Genomic DNA, 14,806 nt, shown 5'->3' with positions numbered 1-14,806 from the left:
GCTCTTGCTCAGGCTGGTTTCGAACTCCTGAGCTCAAACAATCCGCCCGCCTCGGCCTCCCAGAGAGCTAGGATTACAGGCGTGAGCCACCGCGCCGGGCCTAAGAAAAGGATTTTAATTTAAGAAATATTAAAGAGGTATTAGCAATAGGCAGGAAAGAGCTAAGAATGATTATCAGGCTTCTTGGTTGTGTGCCCAGTGGCAGGTAAGAGAACATTAATCTAAACAGGGACTGCTAAAAGGGAGAATGGGAGAGGGGAGTTAGTTTGGGTATAATGTCTTTGATATGACTGAAGAACATTCAGGTGGAGATGTACATGGGACAGCTAAAATCTTAAAGAGTAGTATAAGACAGAGACACAGATTAGAGGCTCTCAATAATTAAGTAGTAACTGGAGTCATGGGGGCAGCTAAGAAATCACACGGAGAAAATACGAAAGAGGACTGAGTATCGAATCAGTGTTCTTCTCCCACTCATTTCCTGTCTTCCCTGGATTACTGCATGCCTGGCATTACACACACACATTATGGTATTTGATCAACACCTAACTCCCAGAGAGCGTGTTCTGGATATTTACATAAAGTCTCCTACGAGCAAGGCACTATGGGGAAAATAAACATTAATAACACTTATCCTTCATCATCAGGGGATTTATGTGACAGCACAGAAATCAATTAACACTTTTTAAAATTAAATTACAATTTGTATCATTAAAAAATCTATTACAAAAAATCAGTAGATTAATCAGGTCTACATGGCCAAAGCAAAAGAAGTTGATTTAAATGAAACAAAAATAGACTCTACATCTTTCCCGCTATTACTACCACTACTACTATTAGTTATAGGGTGCTTATAGATGCTAGGCTTTTTACAGACTACTCCATCCAATCCTCAGAAAAATTCTCTTTACAGGGACTATTCCACTCAATCTTCACAAACATGCTAAGGTAGTTACTATTATTATCCCCATATTATCGAAAAGATTCAGAGAATAGTTAACTTGCTATGGTCACACAGATAGCAAGGAGGAAAACCAGGCTTCCCACTGAAGTTCAGATCTGATTCCAAACTCCATGCTCATAACCATTACACTATATCGCTACCCATCATCATACATAGTTTCACAGCACTTCTTCCATTTTACATTTCATGGGGAGAAAGTTATTGTTTGTTCCACTGCCTGTGGTGAAGAAAGCAAGAAGAACAAGAATAAGAAGATAAATAGCCTCAATTTAGAGGAACACTGTGATCATTTGGAAATAGAAGAAAGCAGTCCACTGACATCTACCATGACCTTGATTCTTACTGCTGTTTCAAACCTTGCCAAAGAACTCTGGAGAATACAGTTTTCTACCTGAGTTAGCTATAAACCTGGTGTCTAGGCACTCACAGTGTGAATGTTTTATAGGCCTTAAAATCCAACAACATAAATTATTCAGAGATCTAAGTACTTTTGGAAAAGACATTTTACATATATAATCTCAGGGAATGCTTACTTGCCTTCTGAATTGTAAATCACATATAATGAGAATGAAAGTACCACCAATATTGGTAAAAGATTTAAATCTAAAATCAAAGAAAGGATAGGGAACATAGATTTTTTTTTTTTTTTTTTTTGAGACAGAGTCTCACTCTGTTGCCCTGGCTAGAGTGAGTGCCGTGGCATCAGCCTAGCTCACAGCAACCTCACACTCCTGGGCTCAAGCGATCCTTCTGTCTCAGCCTCCCGAGTAGCTGGGACTACAGGCATGCGCCACCACACCCAGCTAATTTTTTCTATATATTTTTAGTTGTCCAGATAATTTCTTTCTATTTTTAGTAGAGATGGGGTCTCGCTCTTGCTCAGGCTGGTCTCGAACTCCTGAGCTCAAATGATCCGCCTACCTCGGCCTCCCAAGGAACACAGATTTTTAAAGAGACTTAAATTGTATTAATGTAACTGTGTAACTTCCCTCAGTAATGTCCTTATTAACTTTTAATCATTCAAAATGTGGATTATTTGGTGAATCCTCCCCTCCACTGCTTCTGTATGAAGTTTATTCACAAATTTATATGTCCAGTCCAAGATCCCTACATCCAAGCACCTGCTTGGCATCCCATCTCAAAGTCACCTTAAAATCAACATGTCCAAACCCAAGTTCATGATCTCCCACTTCAAACCCCATCCTGTTCCAGGATTCCCTATAATAAATGAATCACCATTCATCCAGTTATATAAGCCAGAAACCCAAGTGTCATCCTTGCTACTTTTCTCTTACAGCTCCCATCCAATCCATCATCTGATTATGCCTCCCAAATATCTCTTGTCTAACTTCTCTCCATCTCCACCACTACTGTCCCATTACAGTAGCTTCCCAACTGATTTAGCCACATCCACTCCTGCCCCATCACTATGTTCTCCACACCATAGCTGGAATGATTTAATAAAAAAGCACAAATCTGCTATCTCCCTCCTGCTTAAAACATTTAATTGCCTTCGTATTTAAGATAAAGACAAAACTCTATAAAGTGTCTCAGTCCTTCCTATTATAACAAATTTCCTCCTGTCGGTTTCCTTTAGTCATAGTGGTTTCTCATTATTTCTCACCTAATGAACTCCCACTCATATGTCAGATATCAGCTTAGTTGTCAGTTTTCAACTCAAATATCAGCTTTCCCTTCATTCATTTATTCACTCAACATTTACTTAGAGTGCCTACTACATGCTAGGCACTGTTCCAGACATTTAAGACATATCTATGAACGGATAAAAAGCACTATGTGGAGCTTTCATGGAGTACAAGAGAAAGAGACAATAACATAACAAAATAAGTAAATCATATAACATGTGAGAAGGTGATTAAGTGCCAAGGGGACAAAAAAACAGAGCAGAGTAAGGGGGCATGGGTGTATAGGTGATAGTGGGGCCAGCTGAGATGTCAAACTGGTGGTCAAGGTGGGCCCCATTGAGAATATGACACGTGTCTATGGCATGCTGCCCTGAACGCACCTGATCCCACCTGACCTCGGAAGCTAAGCAGGGTCAGCCCGGTTAGGACTTGGATGGGAGAATATGACACGTGACGGCCGAGTGCAGTCGCTCACACCTGTAATCCTAGCACTCCGGGAGGCCGAGGCGGGAGGATTGCTTGAGCTCAGGAGTTTGAGACCAGCCTGAGCAAGAGTAAGACCCTGTCTCTACTAAAAATAGGAAAAATTAGCCGGGCATGGTGGCACGCGCCTGTATTCCCAGCTACTCAGGAAGCTGAGGCAGGAGGATCGCTTGAGCCCAGGAATTTCAGGTTGCTGTGAGCTAGGCTGACGCCACGGCACTCAGCCAGGCAATAAAGTGAGACTTTGTCTCAAAAAAACCAAAATAAATAAATAAAAGAGAATATGCCACCTAAGCAAAGACATGAAGGTAGGGAGGGATTAGCCATATCAAGATCATTAGCCACATCAAGATCATTAGCCATATCAAGATCATTAGCCATATCAAGGTCTGACAGAGAACAGGCAGGGCAAAGGCCGTAAGGCAGTGCCTAGGCATTCAAGGAACAACATGGAGACCAGTGTGGCAGAGGCAGAGTGAATGAGAATATTTCAAGAAAATTTCCCCAGAATAAAAGTTCTTATATTTCCAGATTTAAGGAGCCCGCGGAATACTTAATCTAATGGATGAAAATAGACGCATACATCATTTTATTTTATTTTAGAGACAGGGTCTTGCTGTCACCCACACTGGAGTACAGTGGCCTCATCACAGCTCACTGCAACCTCAAACTCCTGGACTAAAGTGATCCTCCTGCCTCAGCCTCCCAAGTAGCTGGGACTACAGGCACATGCCAGCACACCATATACCATTTTAAATTTCAAAACACTGAGGTCAAAGTGTAGATTCTCTAAATTCACAGACAGAAAAAAAAAACATATACAGACACAGGTCACAAACAAAGGATTAGGAATCATGGTAACTCAGAATTCCCAACAGCAAAACTGAAAGCAAGATGACAATAGAATAACTTCGAAACTCTGAAGGAAAATTATTTCCAACTAAAAGTGTATTACCAGCCAAAATATCAATCAAGTATGAAGACAGAATCAAAACATATGCAGACATGCAAGTTCTCCAAAAAAAATGTCGGCTGCTCCGAAAGTAGTGAGTTATCTCACTTGATTGTTCGCAGTCAGTTACAAATTGAACTCCTTGTTCTACTACTTTACCCCCTCCTCATTACTGCACTTGACTAGTCTAAAAAAAAAAAAAAAGTAAAAAAAAAAAAATGTAACTCTTCTTGTCAAGAAGCTGCTGGAGTTTGAGCTTCACCAGAGAGAATAAATCAATAAAAGAGAATACAGGATATAGGAAAGATCCAACATAGGAAAGCTAAAGCGAATCCAGCTGTGCCCCAGAAGCAGAGGATAACCAGACCAGACTGAAGCAGTGTAACTCAGGAAATAACGTCCCAGCTGCTATAGCAGCTTTTTAACCTGAGGACCGAATGCTTTAGGAACCTGGCCCAGATTCCTATCTGCACTCAATGGCTTGATCTTGAACATATGCTGATGTAGTTTCTGCTCTCCTACAAGCCCTACAGCTTGCATCAGCAGAGGACATTCCCTTCCCGCACAGAGAGGTTCTGCTTTGACCTACCCTGTTAGCTGTAGGTAGGCCATGGTGAGCTAAGCAGGAAATGCAGAGCAGCCCACTCCCTCTGATCCTATTTCTGCTGTCCTTCCAGTACTTGGTCAATGCGAGAACCCTCCATATACCCGGACTGAGATGAACCCATTTCCTAGGACTCACTCGTAACACTGCCCATTGACTTCCTCAGAAAGGGCCCTAGAAAACAGTCAGGGAAGCTGAAGCCATTCTGTTCAGCTCATCCTAAAAGCCTTCACTTCATAGTGACAATACTGTCCTTTCCTTACACACTCAAGTTTGAGCTTACAATTATGAAACAATATTTCAATCTCAAATTTAGAAAGCTCTGGCATTTTCTAATAAGCCTGTCTGAACGTTATCTGTGCTCTGAGGGATAAAACTGCATTATCATAGTCTATTTAATGAACAATCCACTATTAATAAAGACTCGGATAGTTTATAGTCCTGTAAGGTTTGAGTTTAACTGCAGAAATTAATGAGGTATATGATTTTATAGCCTGGTAGAGAAAATTAATCCCAAAGGTATTATGATTTTGTTGCCTTGTGGAACATTAACTGATTATATCTAGCTTAGCAATACTAAGACATTCCTTTCTCTACAAACTAAATATAACCATTCCTTAAATCCTCTAAAAACCAGCTCTTTGTGTTACTCTCAATAACAGTTAAATAAAACTTTGAAACAGACCCCCTATCTATAATATTTGTATAAGAATTTTGTTTTTAACACTATTCATTCAATAGTTTGAATGAAATATATTGTTTAGGTCAGGATATAGCAGTATGTGCATATTTATACACATATATGTAAATATGTATAAACACATGTATGTGAATTTATGTATACATGTGTAAAGCTTATTTTTAAAAGCTAGAGAAAGATTAGCACAAAAAGCAGGATGGAGGCTATCTCTGGAAGAAAAATACAAATATTTTCTTTTTTTTTTTTTTTGGAGACAGAATCTTGCTTTGTCGCCCAGGCTAGAGTGCCATGGCATCAGCCTAGCTCACAGCAACCTCAAACTCCTGGGTTCAAGCAATCCTTCTGCCTTAGCCTCCTGAGGAGCTGGGACTACAGGCACGTGACACCGCGCCCAGCTAATATTTTCTATTTTTAGTAGAAATGGGGTCTCGCTCTTGCTCAGGCTGGTCTGGAACTCCTGACCTCAATCAATCCTCCCGCTTTGGCCTCCCAGAGTGCTAGAATTACCAGGCATGAGCCACCATGCCCTGCCTTTTGTTTCTTAATCTGGTGGTTGATAAAATAATGATCACTGCAATAGTATTCTTTAAATCATATTTATGTTACATACAGTTTTTTTGTACCTGAGATACATTTTGCAACAAAAGAAATTTTTAAAAAGAACAAGCATTTCTGTTACTGTTGGATACACTCAAAGGGATTACCGCAGGATGGTACTTACACAAAATATGTCTCCTCACATTTTCTCTTCCTGAAGGCCCTCTCTAATCATTTCTGCCAACCCAATTAATGAGGTAATATAATCTCAAGGTCAACACCACTAAGTAGTAACAAGGTTAATAAACTCTCCATTACTGGCCGGGTGCGGTGGATCACGCCTGTAATCCTAGCACTCTGGGAGACCAGCCTGAGCAAGAGCGAGACCCCATCTCTACTAAAAAAAAAAAAAAAGTAGAAATTCGCTGGACAACTAAAAATATATAGAAAAAATTAGCTGGGCATGGTGGCGCATGCCTGTAGTGCCAGCTACTGGGGAGGCTGAGACAGAAGGATTACTTGAGCCCAGGAGTTTGAGGTTGCTGTGAGCTAGGCTGATGCCATGGCATTCTAGCCAAGGCAACAGAGTGAGACTCTGTCTCTAAACAAATAAATAAGTTCATCATTACTTAACACAGTCCTCAAAATTTTCTTTGATCCAGTCTCTAAATATAAAAGAACACATGGATTCTAAGAAATGCATTTAATTCAAATAGATTTAGCTACTGCCTTTAAATCATAAAATCTTAAATTGTAAAAAAGATTCTTCATCAAATAAAACTACACTGAAGTGCAATAATCTGTTTAAATTATTTACCTGAAACTTATCCTACAATGCCAAAAGGATTTTCATACAGAAAAGCTTTTAATGGCTAAAACCCAGAAACAACCAAAATGTCCATCAATAAGGAACCAAAAGAATATATTAGGGTACATCCAAATAATGGTATACTATGCAGTATTTTTAAATGAGGTAGCTCCATATGTACTGATATGTGTCCTTATATTATTGTCAGTTGCTGAACAATATTATGGTTATGATTCCTCCCCTGGGGAGTGGAATTGCGAAGGTAAAGGGTGAAGAGAGAAGAAACATGGAATTCTAAGTTTTCACTTGACATACTTCTGTGCTGTCTGAATTTCTTACTTGATATTCTTCCGTAATGTTTATTTTTTTTTTTAACCTGAATGTTACTTTCATCATTTAAAAAGGCAACCCAATGGCTTACAGGCCATGGCACCTGTAATCCCAGCACTTTGGGGGGCCAAGGCAGGAGGATTCCCTGAGCCCAGGAATTCAAGACCAGTCTCAGCAACACAGAGAGACTCCTGTCTCTACCAAAAAAAAAAAAAAAATTTTAATTAGCTGGGCAGTGGTGCTGTGTGCCAGTTAGTCCCAGCTATTCAGGAGGCTAGAGGCAGGAGTGGGCTAGAGCCCAGGAGTGGAGGTTGCAGTGAGCTGTGAATCCCACCTCTGCACTCCAGCCTGAGCAACAGAGCAAGACCCTAGCTCTAAAATAAACAAATAAATAAAATTTTTTTAGCAAATAAAAAAAACTGGCCAGCCCAGTGGCTCACACCTGTAATTCCAGCACTTTGGGAAGCCAAGGCAGGAGGATCATTTGAGGCCAGGAGTACAAGACCGGCCTGAGCAACACAGCAAGAGCCGGACTCTATGAAAAATGGAAAAATTAGTCGGGTGTGGTGGTGTGCACCTATAATCGCAGGGGAGGCTGAGGCAGGAGGATCGCTTGAGCCCAGGAGTTCCAGGCTGTGGTGAGCTATGATGATGCCACTACACTTTAGCACGGGCAACAGAGAATGACCCTGTGTCAAAAAAAAAAAAAAAAATTAAAAAGGCAAATAAGCTAATTCTTTACCTTGGCCCCCAGAAGCGAATTCAGAAAAGACTAGCCAGTTAAGGTGGCTCTAATCCTAGTTGGCAGAGGAAGAGAAATGGGAGTGGGGGAAGAGTGTTTCTGGAAGAAGAAATATACATCCTCACCTTGCTCTAAACCTGCTTTTCCTTCGGCACCAATATTCGAGATAACTTTTGGTTTTCATTTTAAAAAGGAACAGTCTTGCAACGCCATTCTCAGTAAAAATGTTTAACGTTTGCTCTACGTTTGAAACTTATGCAGGTTTAAAAGATGATAAGTAAGAGACTGAAAATGATGAAGGAGAAAGGTGAGAAGCCTGGGAGTAAGAGAGTATCAAGATAAGGATTCACAGTACAAGTAGCGTGGAGAGTTTAACAGATGAGGTGGAGACACTCGGAAAAGAGAAATTCGGGTCTTTTGAGATCGATAATGCTGATTACACACATTCACTCCAATCCGAGGCTTCAATTCCCGCGCCCCCTCCTCCCACCCAGCACTAGCAGAGTGGTGCAACCCGGCACAGTCCACCTCACTGCTTTGGTTTTAAAAGGACATATATTCATTCACCTTTCAGATTTAAGCACCTTCCCACTTACCAATTAAAAACCAAAATGGTCTTACCCACGACTACCATTGCTACACTGACAATTCTCTGTTGCTACTTATCTAAAAAGGACACTTGATTAATTCTCAAAAGAATTTTGTTCCTCTTCCCCTTCCCCTCCCCACCTCTCTGTACTTGACTCTGGTTGGGATGGAGTCAGAAAAGTCCACAAGACACTGACAGATTCCTAGCAATGGTTCCGAGCAAACCGAAAGGGCGAAGAAGGGACCGAGTCGCCCCTGGACACTCGTTCGGGCCTTAGCAGGGCGTCGCGGCCGCCGCACAGCGTCCCGCAGGTCGTTCTCTCCCCTCCCAGTCGCCCTGAGAGGCTGACGGGCACGAGATTGGACCTTTCCAGGCCGTCCAGTAAAGCAACCTGACAGCGAGACAAGGCGGCGGAGCAGCCCGCCGGGCTGAGTGGGGTCACGGCCGCGGTCGGCCCGCGGGGACGCGGGCTGGGGCCGAGGGGGCGGCGGAGGCCTCGCCCCGCAGGCCGACGGGTGCTCCGCGGCCCGACTCTGCGGCCGGCGCGGGGCGCAGAGTAGAACCGGCTGGGCGGCGCCACGGCACCTCGCAGGCCCGGCCGGGCCCGACGAGGGAGCCTCCACACGCGCGGGCGGCGGGCGCGAGCCCCCCGGAGTCCCCTGGCGCGGAGGACCCGCTGACAGCACTCACCCGCTTCCTCCGACGCCCACGCCGGCTCGGGGCGCGCGCGCAGGGAGGGGGCGGCCGCGCCACAGCAGGGCCGGCGTCCTCGGGCTCCTCCTCAGTCCCGGGAGCCGGCGGCAGTCGCCGGGCGCGAGGCTACGGGGCCGGTAGGGCGGGGCGAGGCGCCGTGCGCACCGCAGCAACCAATCGGCGAGCGGCAAGCGGCCTGCCGGGGGCGGGGCGGGGCGCGAGGGGGCGGGGCGAAGGCGTTGGCGGGGTGCGGCGCGGCGCAGAGAGCTCCATGGCGACCAATCGGCGTGCAGCAAGTGGCCGGCCGGGGACGGGGCGGGGCTCCGAGGGGCAGGGCGGGACGTCGGTGGGCTGGGTGGGGACGCCGCGGCTGTGCTGTCCTCGCGGAGCTGCGGCCCCGACCTAGGAACTTACGGTTCGCAGCAGAGTAGACCAGGCCCCTTCTGTCCGCTTCTGGTGGGTGGCCGCTACCAGGCTCGCACTGCTGCGTTTCTCAACGTGGATTTCAAGTGCCGCACCGCTGAGATCCTGGCACAGGGTCTCCCTTCGGGGGTAGGCCAATCAGCGGAGTCCGCGAGCTGCCCGCAGTAGGGCGGTCTCGGGATCTGAAGGTCTTTAGAGGCACCTTTTTGCCCTCCATTCAGAAATGGAGCCCCAGAAAGGTGAAGTCACTCGTCCAAGGCTACCCAGCTTAAACTGTTTACTCAAAGTTACCAGCACAACTACTCTGCCCTAATGCTTTTCCCATCTATCCACCCAGATTTTATACTTACTTACAGTAGGTCTGTTTCAGCCTCCTGAATTTTCAGCATGACTTCCACAGCCTTTAGAAGAAGCCCTGTCTAAATTTCCTACAGAAATACCTATAACCATGTAGTTCTTTGGGGGAAAGTAGTTGAGGTGTTATCAAAGGGAATCTAAAAAACATTTTATCTGAGGTATAATGAGTAAAAAGTTTGGTCATGGAATTATCACAAAATGCCATCCTAGAAAATGTTATTCCTATAGAGCTTATTATACATGTGCTGGGATCTAGGTGCTCAATAAATATTTGTTGAATAAATTACTTGTGAAATATGCCATTATGCCTGCATTCCAACCAACAGAAGAGAAGACACAAGGGAACACTCCCCTCTTTTTAAGAACCTTTCTTGAAGGTTGCATGCACCATTTCTGTTTTCATTCTGCTGGTAAAAACTTAGTCACCTGACTACACTGAACTGCAAATAAGGCTGGAAAATGGGGTTTCAGTACAAAGAAGGAAGAAAGAATGGATATTGGGGAATAACTAGAAGTTTCTACCATAGTCTTAAATCTCATCTCTTTTTAAAGTACTAAGCATTTTAAGATTCCCCAGGATTTTTTGAAGCTTTAATACAGAAGAATATCTGTATTAAGAAAATGTTTACTTCGATATATGAAGGAATGTAATACTGTTCCGTGCCATTGGGATGCACATGCTTTGAGTTGCGTTTCCAGAAGTGAGTGAGGACTTACGCTAATGCAGCTTGTCTTAATCCGTTTTCTGCTGCCATAACAGAATACCACAGACTGGATAATTTATAATCAGTACGAATGTATTTGGCTCACAGTTTTAGAGGCTGGGAAGTCCAAGAGCATGATGCTGACAGCTGGCAAGGACTTTTGTGTAGCGTTATCCCATGGTAGAAGGCAAGACAGATGGAAAAGCCAGCAAGCATATAAGACAGAGAAAATCAGCCTGAACTTATCTTTTTTTATCAGGAGCCCATTCCTGAGATAACTAACCCACTTCCACAAAAACAGCATTAATCCATTCATGAGGATGGAGCCCTCAAGACCTAATTATCTCTTAAAGGTCCCACCTCTCAACATTGTTACAATGGTAATTATGTTTCTAACATATGAACTTTTGAGGGACACATTCAAACCATAGCACAATTTGCTTCTCTCACTCTATAAACCCCTATTCCACAAAGAGAGTCAAACATGTATTTAGTTATGCTTTCAAAAATACTTGAAAGATATTGGGATTAAGTTGATGTGAACATTTCACTGTCAGAATTTCAAATGTACTAATGTAAGTCTTTGGTAAAATTGCAAATCAGCCTAAAAAACAAGAAACCAAAGCATGGAAGATAATTTGACTCCAGCAGAAGAAGAAACATTAATTTCTGCAATCTAGACTTTGAAGACAGTGGATACATTTATCAGTTGGTTTCTTTCAGTTATAAGTAACAGGAAAACCAGTCTCAAACTGGTTTAAATAGTGAGGATTCTGTGCCTCATAGAATTGAAAGATCAGAAGTATGGTGGACGTTATAGTCTACGCTCATGTCTCCCCAAAATTCATATGTTAAAATCCTATCCCCAAGGTGATAGTATTAGGAGGTGGGGCCTTTGGGAGGTGATTAGGTCATGAAGATGATACTCTCATGAATGGGCTAAGCACCCTAATAAAAAATGCCCCAGAGAGATCCTCTTCCTTTTCACCATGTAAGGTTACAGTAAAAAGGTGGCTATCTATGAACTAGGAAGTGGGTGCACACCAAATACTGAATTTGCCAGCACCTTGATCTTGGACTTCTCAGCCTCCAATATTGTGAGAAATAAATTTCTGTTGTTTATAAGCTACCCAGTTTATGGTATTGTGTTACAGTAGACCAAATGGACTGAGATAGTGGCCTTCGAGGCAGCATGACCCACAGGTTCACTGATGCCATTTCATGTTTTATCTCCACTGTGTTGTCCACAGGACTATTTCTTCCTCAGGCTGGCTCCCCTTCTGGTTGCCAGAAGTTGTTGGATCTAAAGCCTTCCATGGTCAAATCCAGTAAAGAGCTTTCCCCTGACTAGATTACGCATGAACCAGTCCCTGAACCTAGCTAAATACCAGGAAATTATTGATTTAGGCTTAGTTACCAAAACCACTGGGACAAAGGATTATTCAACTCTCTGAGGCCTAATGTCAATTCCCTTTTTGTAACTCTCTTATAATGCCCCTTAATTATCTTCAAATAGAATTCCTGGAAAATGTAAACTGCCCGCGCATATAATTTTTAAAATATCAGTCAAATATCCTAACCATAATGTAAGAAAAATAGCTAAGAAATAATATACAATTTTAATCATGTTTTAACATGTAAATGATCAGGTAGGATTACACTAGAGGACATAATGAAATAGATGCTTGCATCTTCTTAAATTGAATAAGTTTGGATTTAGGGGAGTAAGAAATCAGAAGTTTTAATCAAGAAGTACAGGAAAAATGAAAGTGCTGAGATACAGGCAGAAACCTAGTTTTAGAATAGGAATGACACGGCAGACCTGTTTGTATATGATAGAAAAGGGGGACACAACTTCAGTTAAATAGAGATACATAGAGAGAAAATGAGGAGTATGATACTTCCATGAATGAGTCAGGCCTTTTCATGTTTCATGTTCAAATAAACATCTATGTTATGATACCGGAAAAGGTGGTGATAAAATATCACAAATATTTCATGTCAGGGCTACATTCAGAAACTAGTGTTTAAAATGGAGACAAATTCTTCGATGGGTAATAGGGAACAGAGGATGTGTCAGAAAAAGGTACAGTAATATGCAAAGTCATAGAGAAGTTATATGGAAGGCTCTAGGGACAGTATAAGGTAAGATGGAAACACAATAGGTGACTCCAAAATTAACAAATCATTTCAACATGTAATTTTTACAATATAGATTATCCATTTATTAGGAAGGTGGTACATATTAAATATTTTTAAAACAAGGTATATTGATGAAATTAATGCAATCACTAAGTTTCATGTATGTCTACTATATTCATCATCTATTGTTGTATTGTATTATCCCAAATTATCCCAAAACTTAGCAACTTAAAACACCAAACATTAGCTCACACAGTTTCTAAGGGTAAGGAGTCTGAGAGCAGCTTAGGTGGGCTGTTCTAGTTCAGGGTTTCTCACAAGCTTGTCGTCAAGCTGTCACCTAGGGCTACAGTCATCCGAAGGTTTGACTGGGGCTGGAGGCTCTGCTTCCAGTAAAGCTCATTCACATGGCTGTTGGCTAGAGGCCTCAGTTCCTTGCCGCATGGCCCTCTCCACAGGGCTGCCTCAAGACATGGCAACTGGCTTCACCCAGAGTGAGTGATTAGAGAGAGAGAGAGGGAGATAGAGAAAGAAGCTTCTCCTCTCAGAAGTGACATGCCATCATTTCTTCTATATTCTATTGGTCACAAAGGCTAACCCTGATACAATATGAGAGGGCACTACACAAAAACATAAATATCAGAGGGTGGTAATCATTGAGGGTCATCTTGGAGGCTGGATACCATATCCCTAATTTAGTAATATTTAGTTCTAAATTAAAAGGGATCTCTAGTCTCCTCTGGTACTATCTGCATTGAACACTACAAATGCAAACTTTAATTGGTATGTAATGCTAGTAACTCAAATACCATAAGCTGTGGTGCCATCAGTAGTGTTTTTCTGAAATGGGATACAACTCTTGGTACAATTTCCAAGGAAATAAAATTTTCTCACAAATTTTCAGAGTAGTCATATTTGTGAAAATATTAGTGTATTTAAAATCATGCAGGTATGTTGTATGTAAATATAAAATATAATTTTGTTCTAGGTTTGGATGATTATAAGCAGGTTTTTCACCACATAAATGTTTGGTGGGACATCTGTAAGTTGGGCAGGATATAGAACAATTTCTCATTGTGGTTGACTACCTTGCACATTGCAAAACTCCTAGCATCCCTGGCCCCACTTCCTAAATGCCTGTGGTCAGGGGTGATGTTCAAAATATACAGCTAGGATGGCATGGACTTACCAACCAATCAAATGGATGCCAGCCACCACAATGTACTGGTGCAAGTCAGCTAAATAGAATGTCTGACAGTAGTGCCTCTCCAATCGTTGTGTCAACTAAAGAGTCCCCCACAAATTTCCAAAATGTCCTCTGGACAACAGTAACATCTCTGCTGAGAAATACTGATTTACCAGTCAGGACCCCACCCTGCCTGCAACCAGCGTTTCACATTCATCATCTCTAAGGAATACAGCAATCTTGCATGTTGGGTCTGATTGTACCCATTGGACAGATGGAAACACTGAAGTTCAGGGAGGTTGCACAGCCAGTGAGTGGCAAAACCTAGACCTATGCTTGAGCCCAGGAACTGGAGTTTACAGTGAGCTATGATCATACCACTGCACTCCAGTCTGGGCAACAGCATGAGAGTCTGTCTGAAAAAGTAAAAAACAAAAAACAATCTGGATCTGAATTAAAATCTCCCTGGCTCCAACGCCCATTCCTTTCCACGACATCACACAGCCTCAGCTCATTGATAATAGGGCCGTCAGGAATCTCCTGGAAAATCAAGGACAAGAATGATAGCCGAACTAGAAAACACTGAATCCAAGGTGGCCCCAGGAACCTCAGTGAATGTAGTTTTTGAATCTCCACTCCAGAGGCTGTCATTAATGTGATCTGTTCAGGTCCCCTACCCGCCAACAGCATAGGGTAGTGTTAGTTAAGAACAGGGAACTGGAATCAAGCCAACCACAAATGACCTGGGTTCAGATCCCACCTTTACCTCTTGCCTAGTGTGTGACCCAAGGTGTCACTTAACCTCTTGGTGCCTCAGTTTCCTGATCTCTTAAAAAAGAGTTAATATGAGGCCGGGCGCGGTGGCTCACGCCTGTAATCCTAGCTCTCTGGGAGGCCGAGGCGGGCGGATTGTTTGAGCTCAGGAGTTCGAGACCAGCCTGAGCAA

The 14,806-nt window shown here is 42.8% G+C and overlaps 1 protein-coding gene across 1 annotated transcript in view; it reads right to left on the bottom strand.

The window, feature by feature from the left end:
• TMEM50B (transmembrane protein 50B) overlaps nucleotides 1–9,218 on the bottom strand; it is a 35,161-nt gene extending 25,943 nt beyond the window's left edge. The window contains exon 1 of the mRNA XM_012657409.1: nucleotides 9,046–9,218. The gene's annotated coding sequence lies outside the window, so the exon portion shown is untranslated. The remainder of the gene's footprint in view (nucleotides 1–9,045) is intronic.
• Between the last annotated feature and the right edge of the window lie 5,588 nt (nucleotides 9,219–14,806).

This window comes from Propithecus coquereli, unplaced genomic scaffold (genome assembly GCF_000956105.1).
Source record: "Propithecus coquereli isolate 6110/MARCELLA unplaced genomic scaffold, Pcoq_1.0 Scaffold54, whole genome shotgun sequence".
In the NCBI taxonomy this organism is placed as follows: Eukaryota; Metazoa; Chordata; class Mammalia; order Primates; family Indriidae; genus Propithecus; species Propithecus coquereli.
This window is presented reverse-complemented; position numbering and strand designations above follow the sequence as displayed.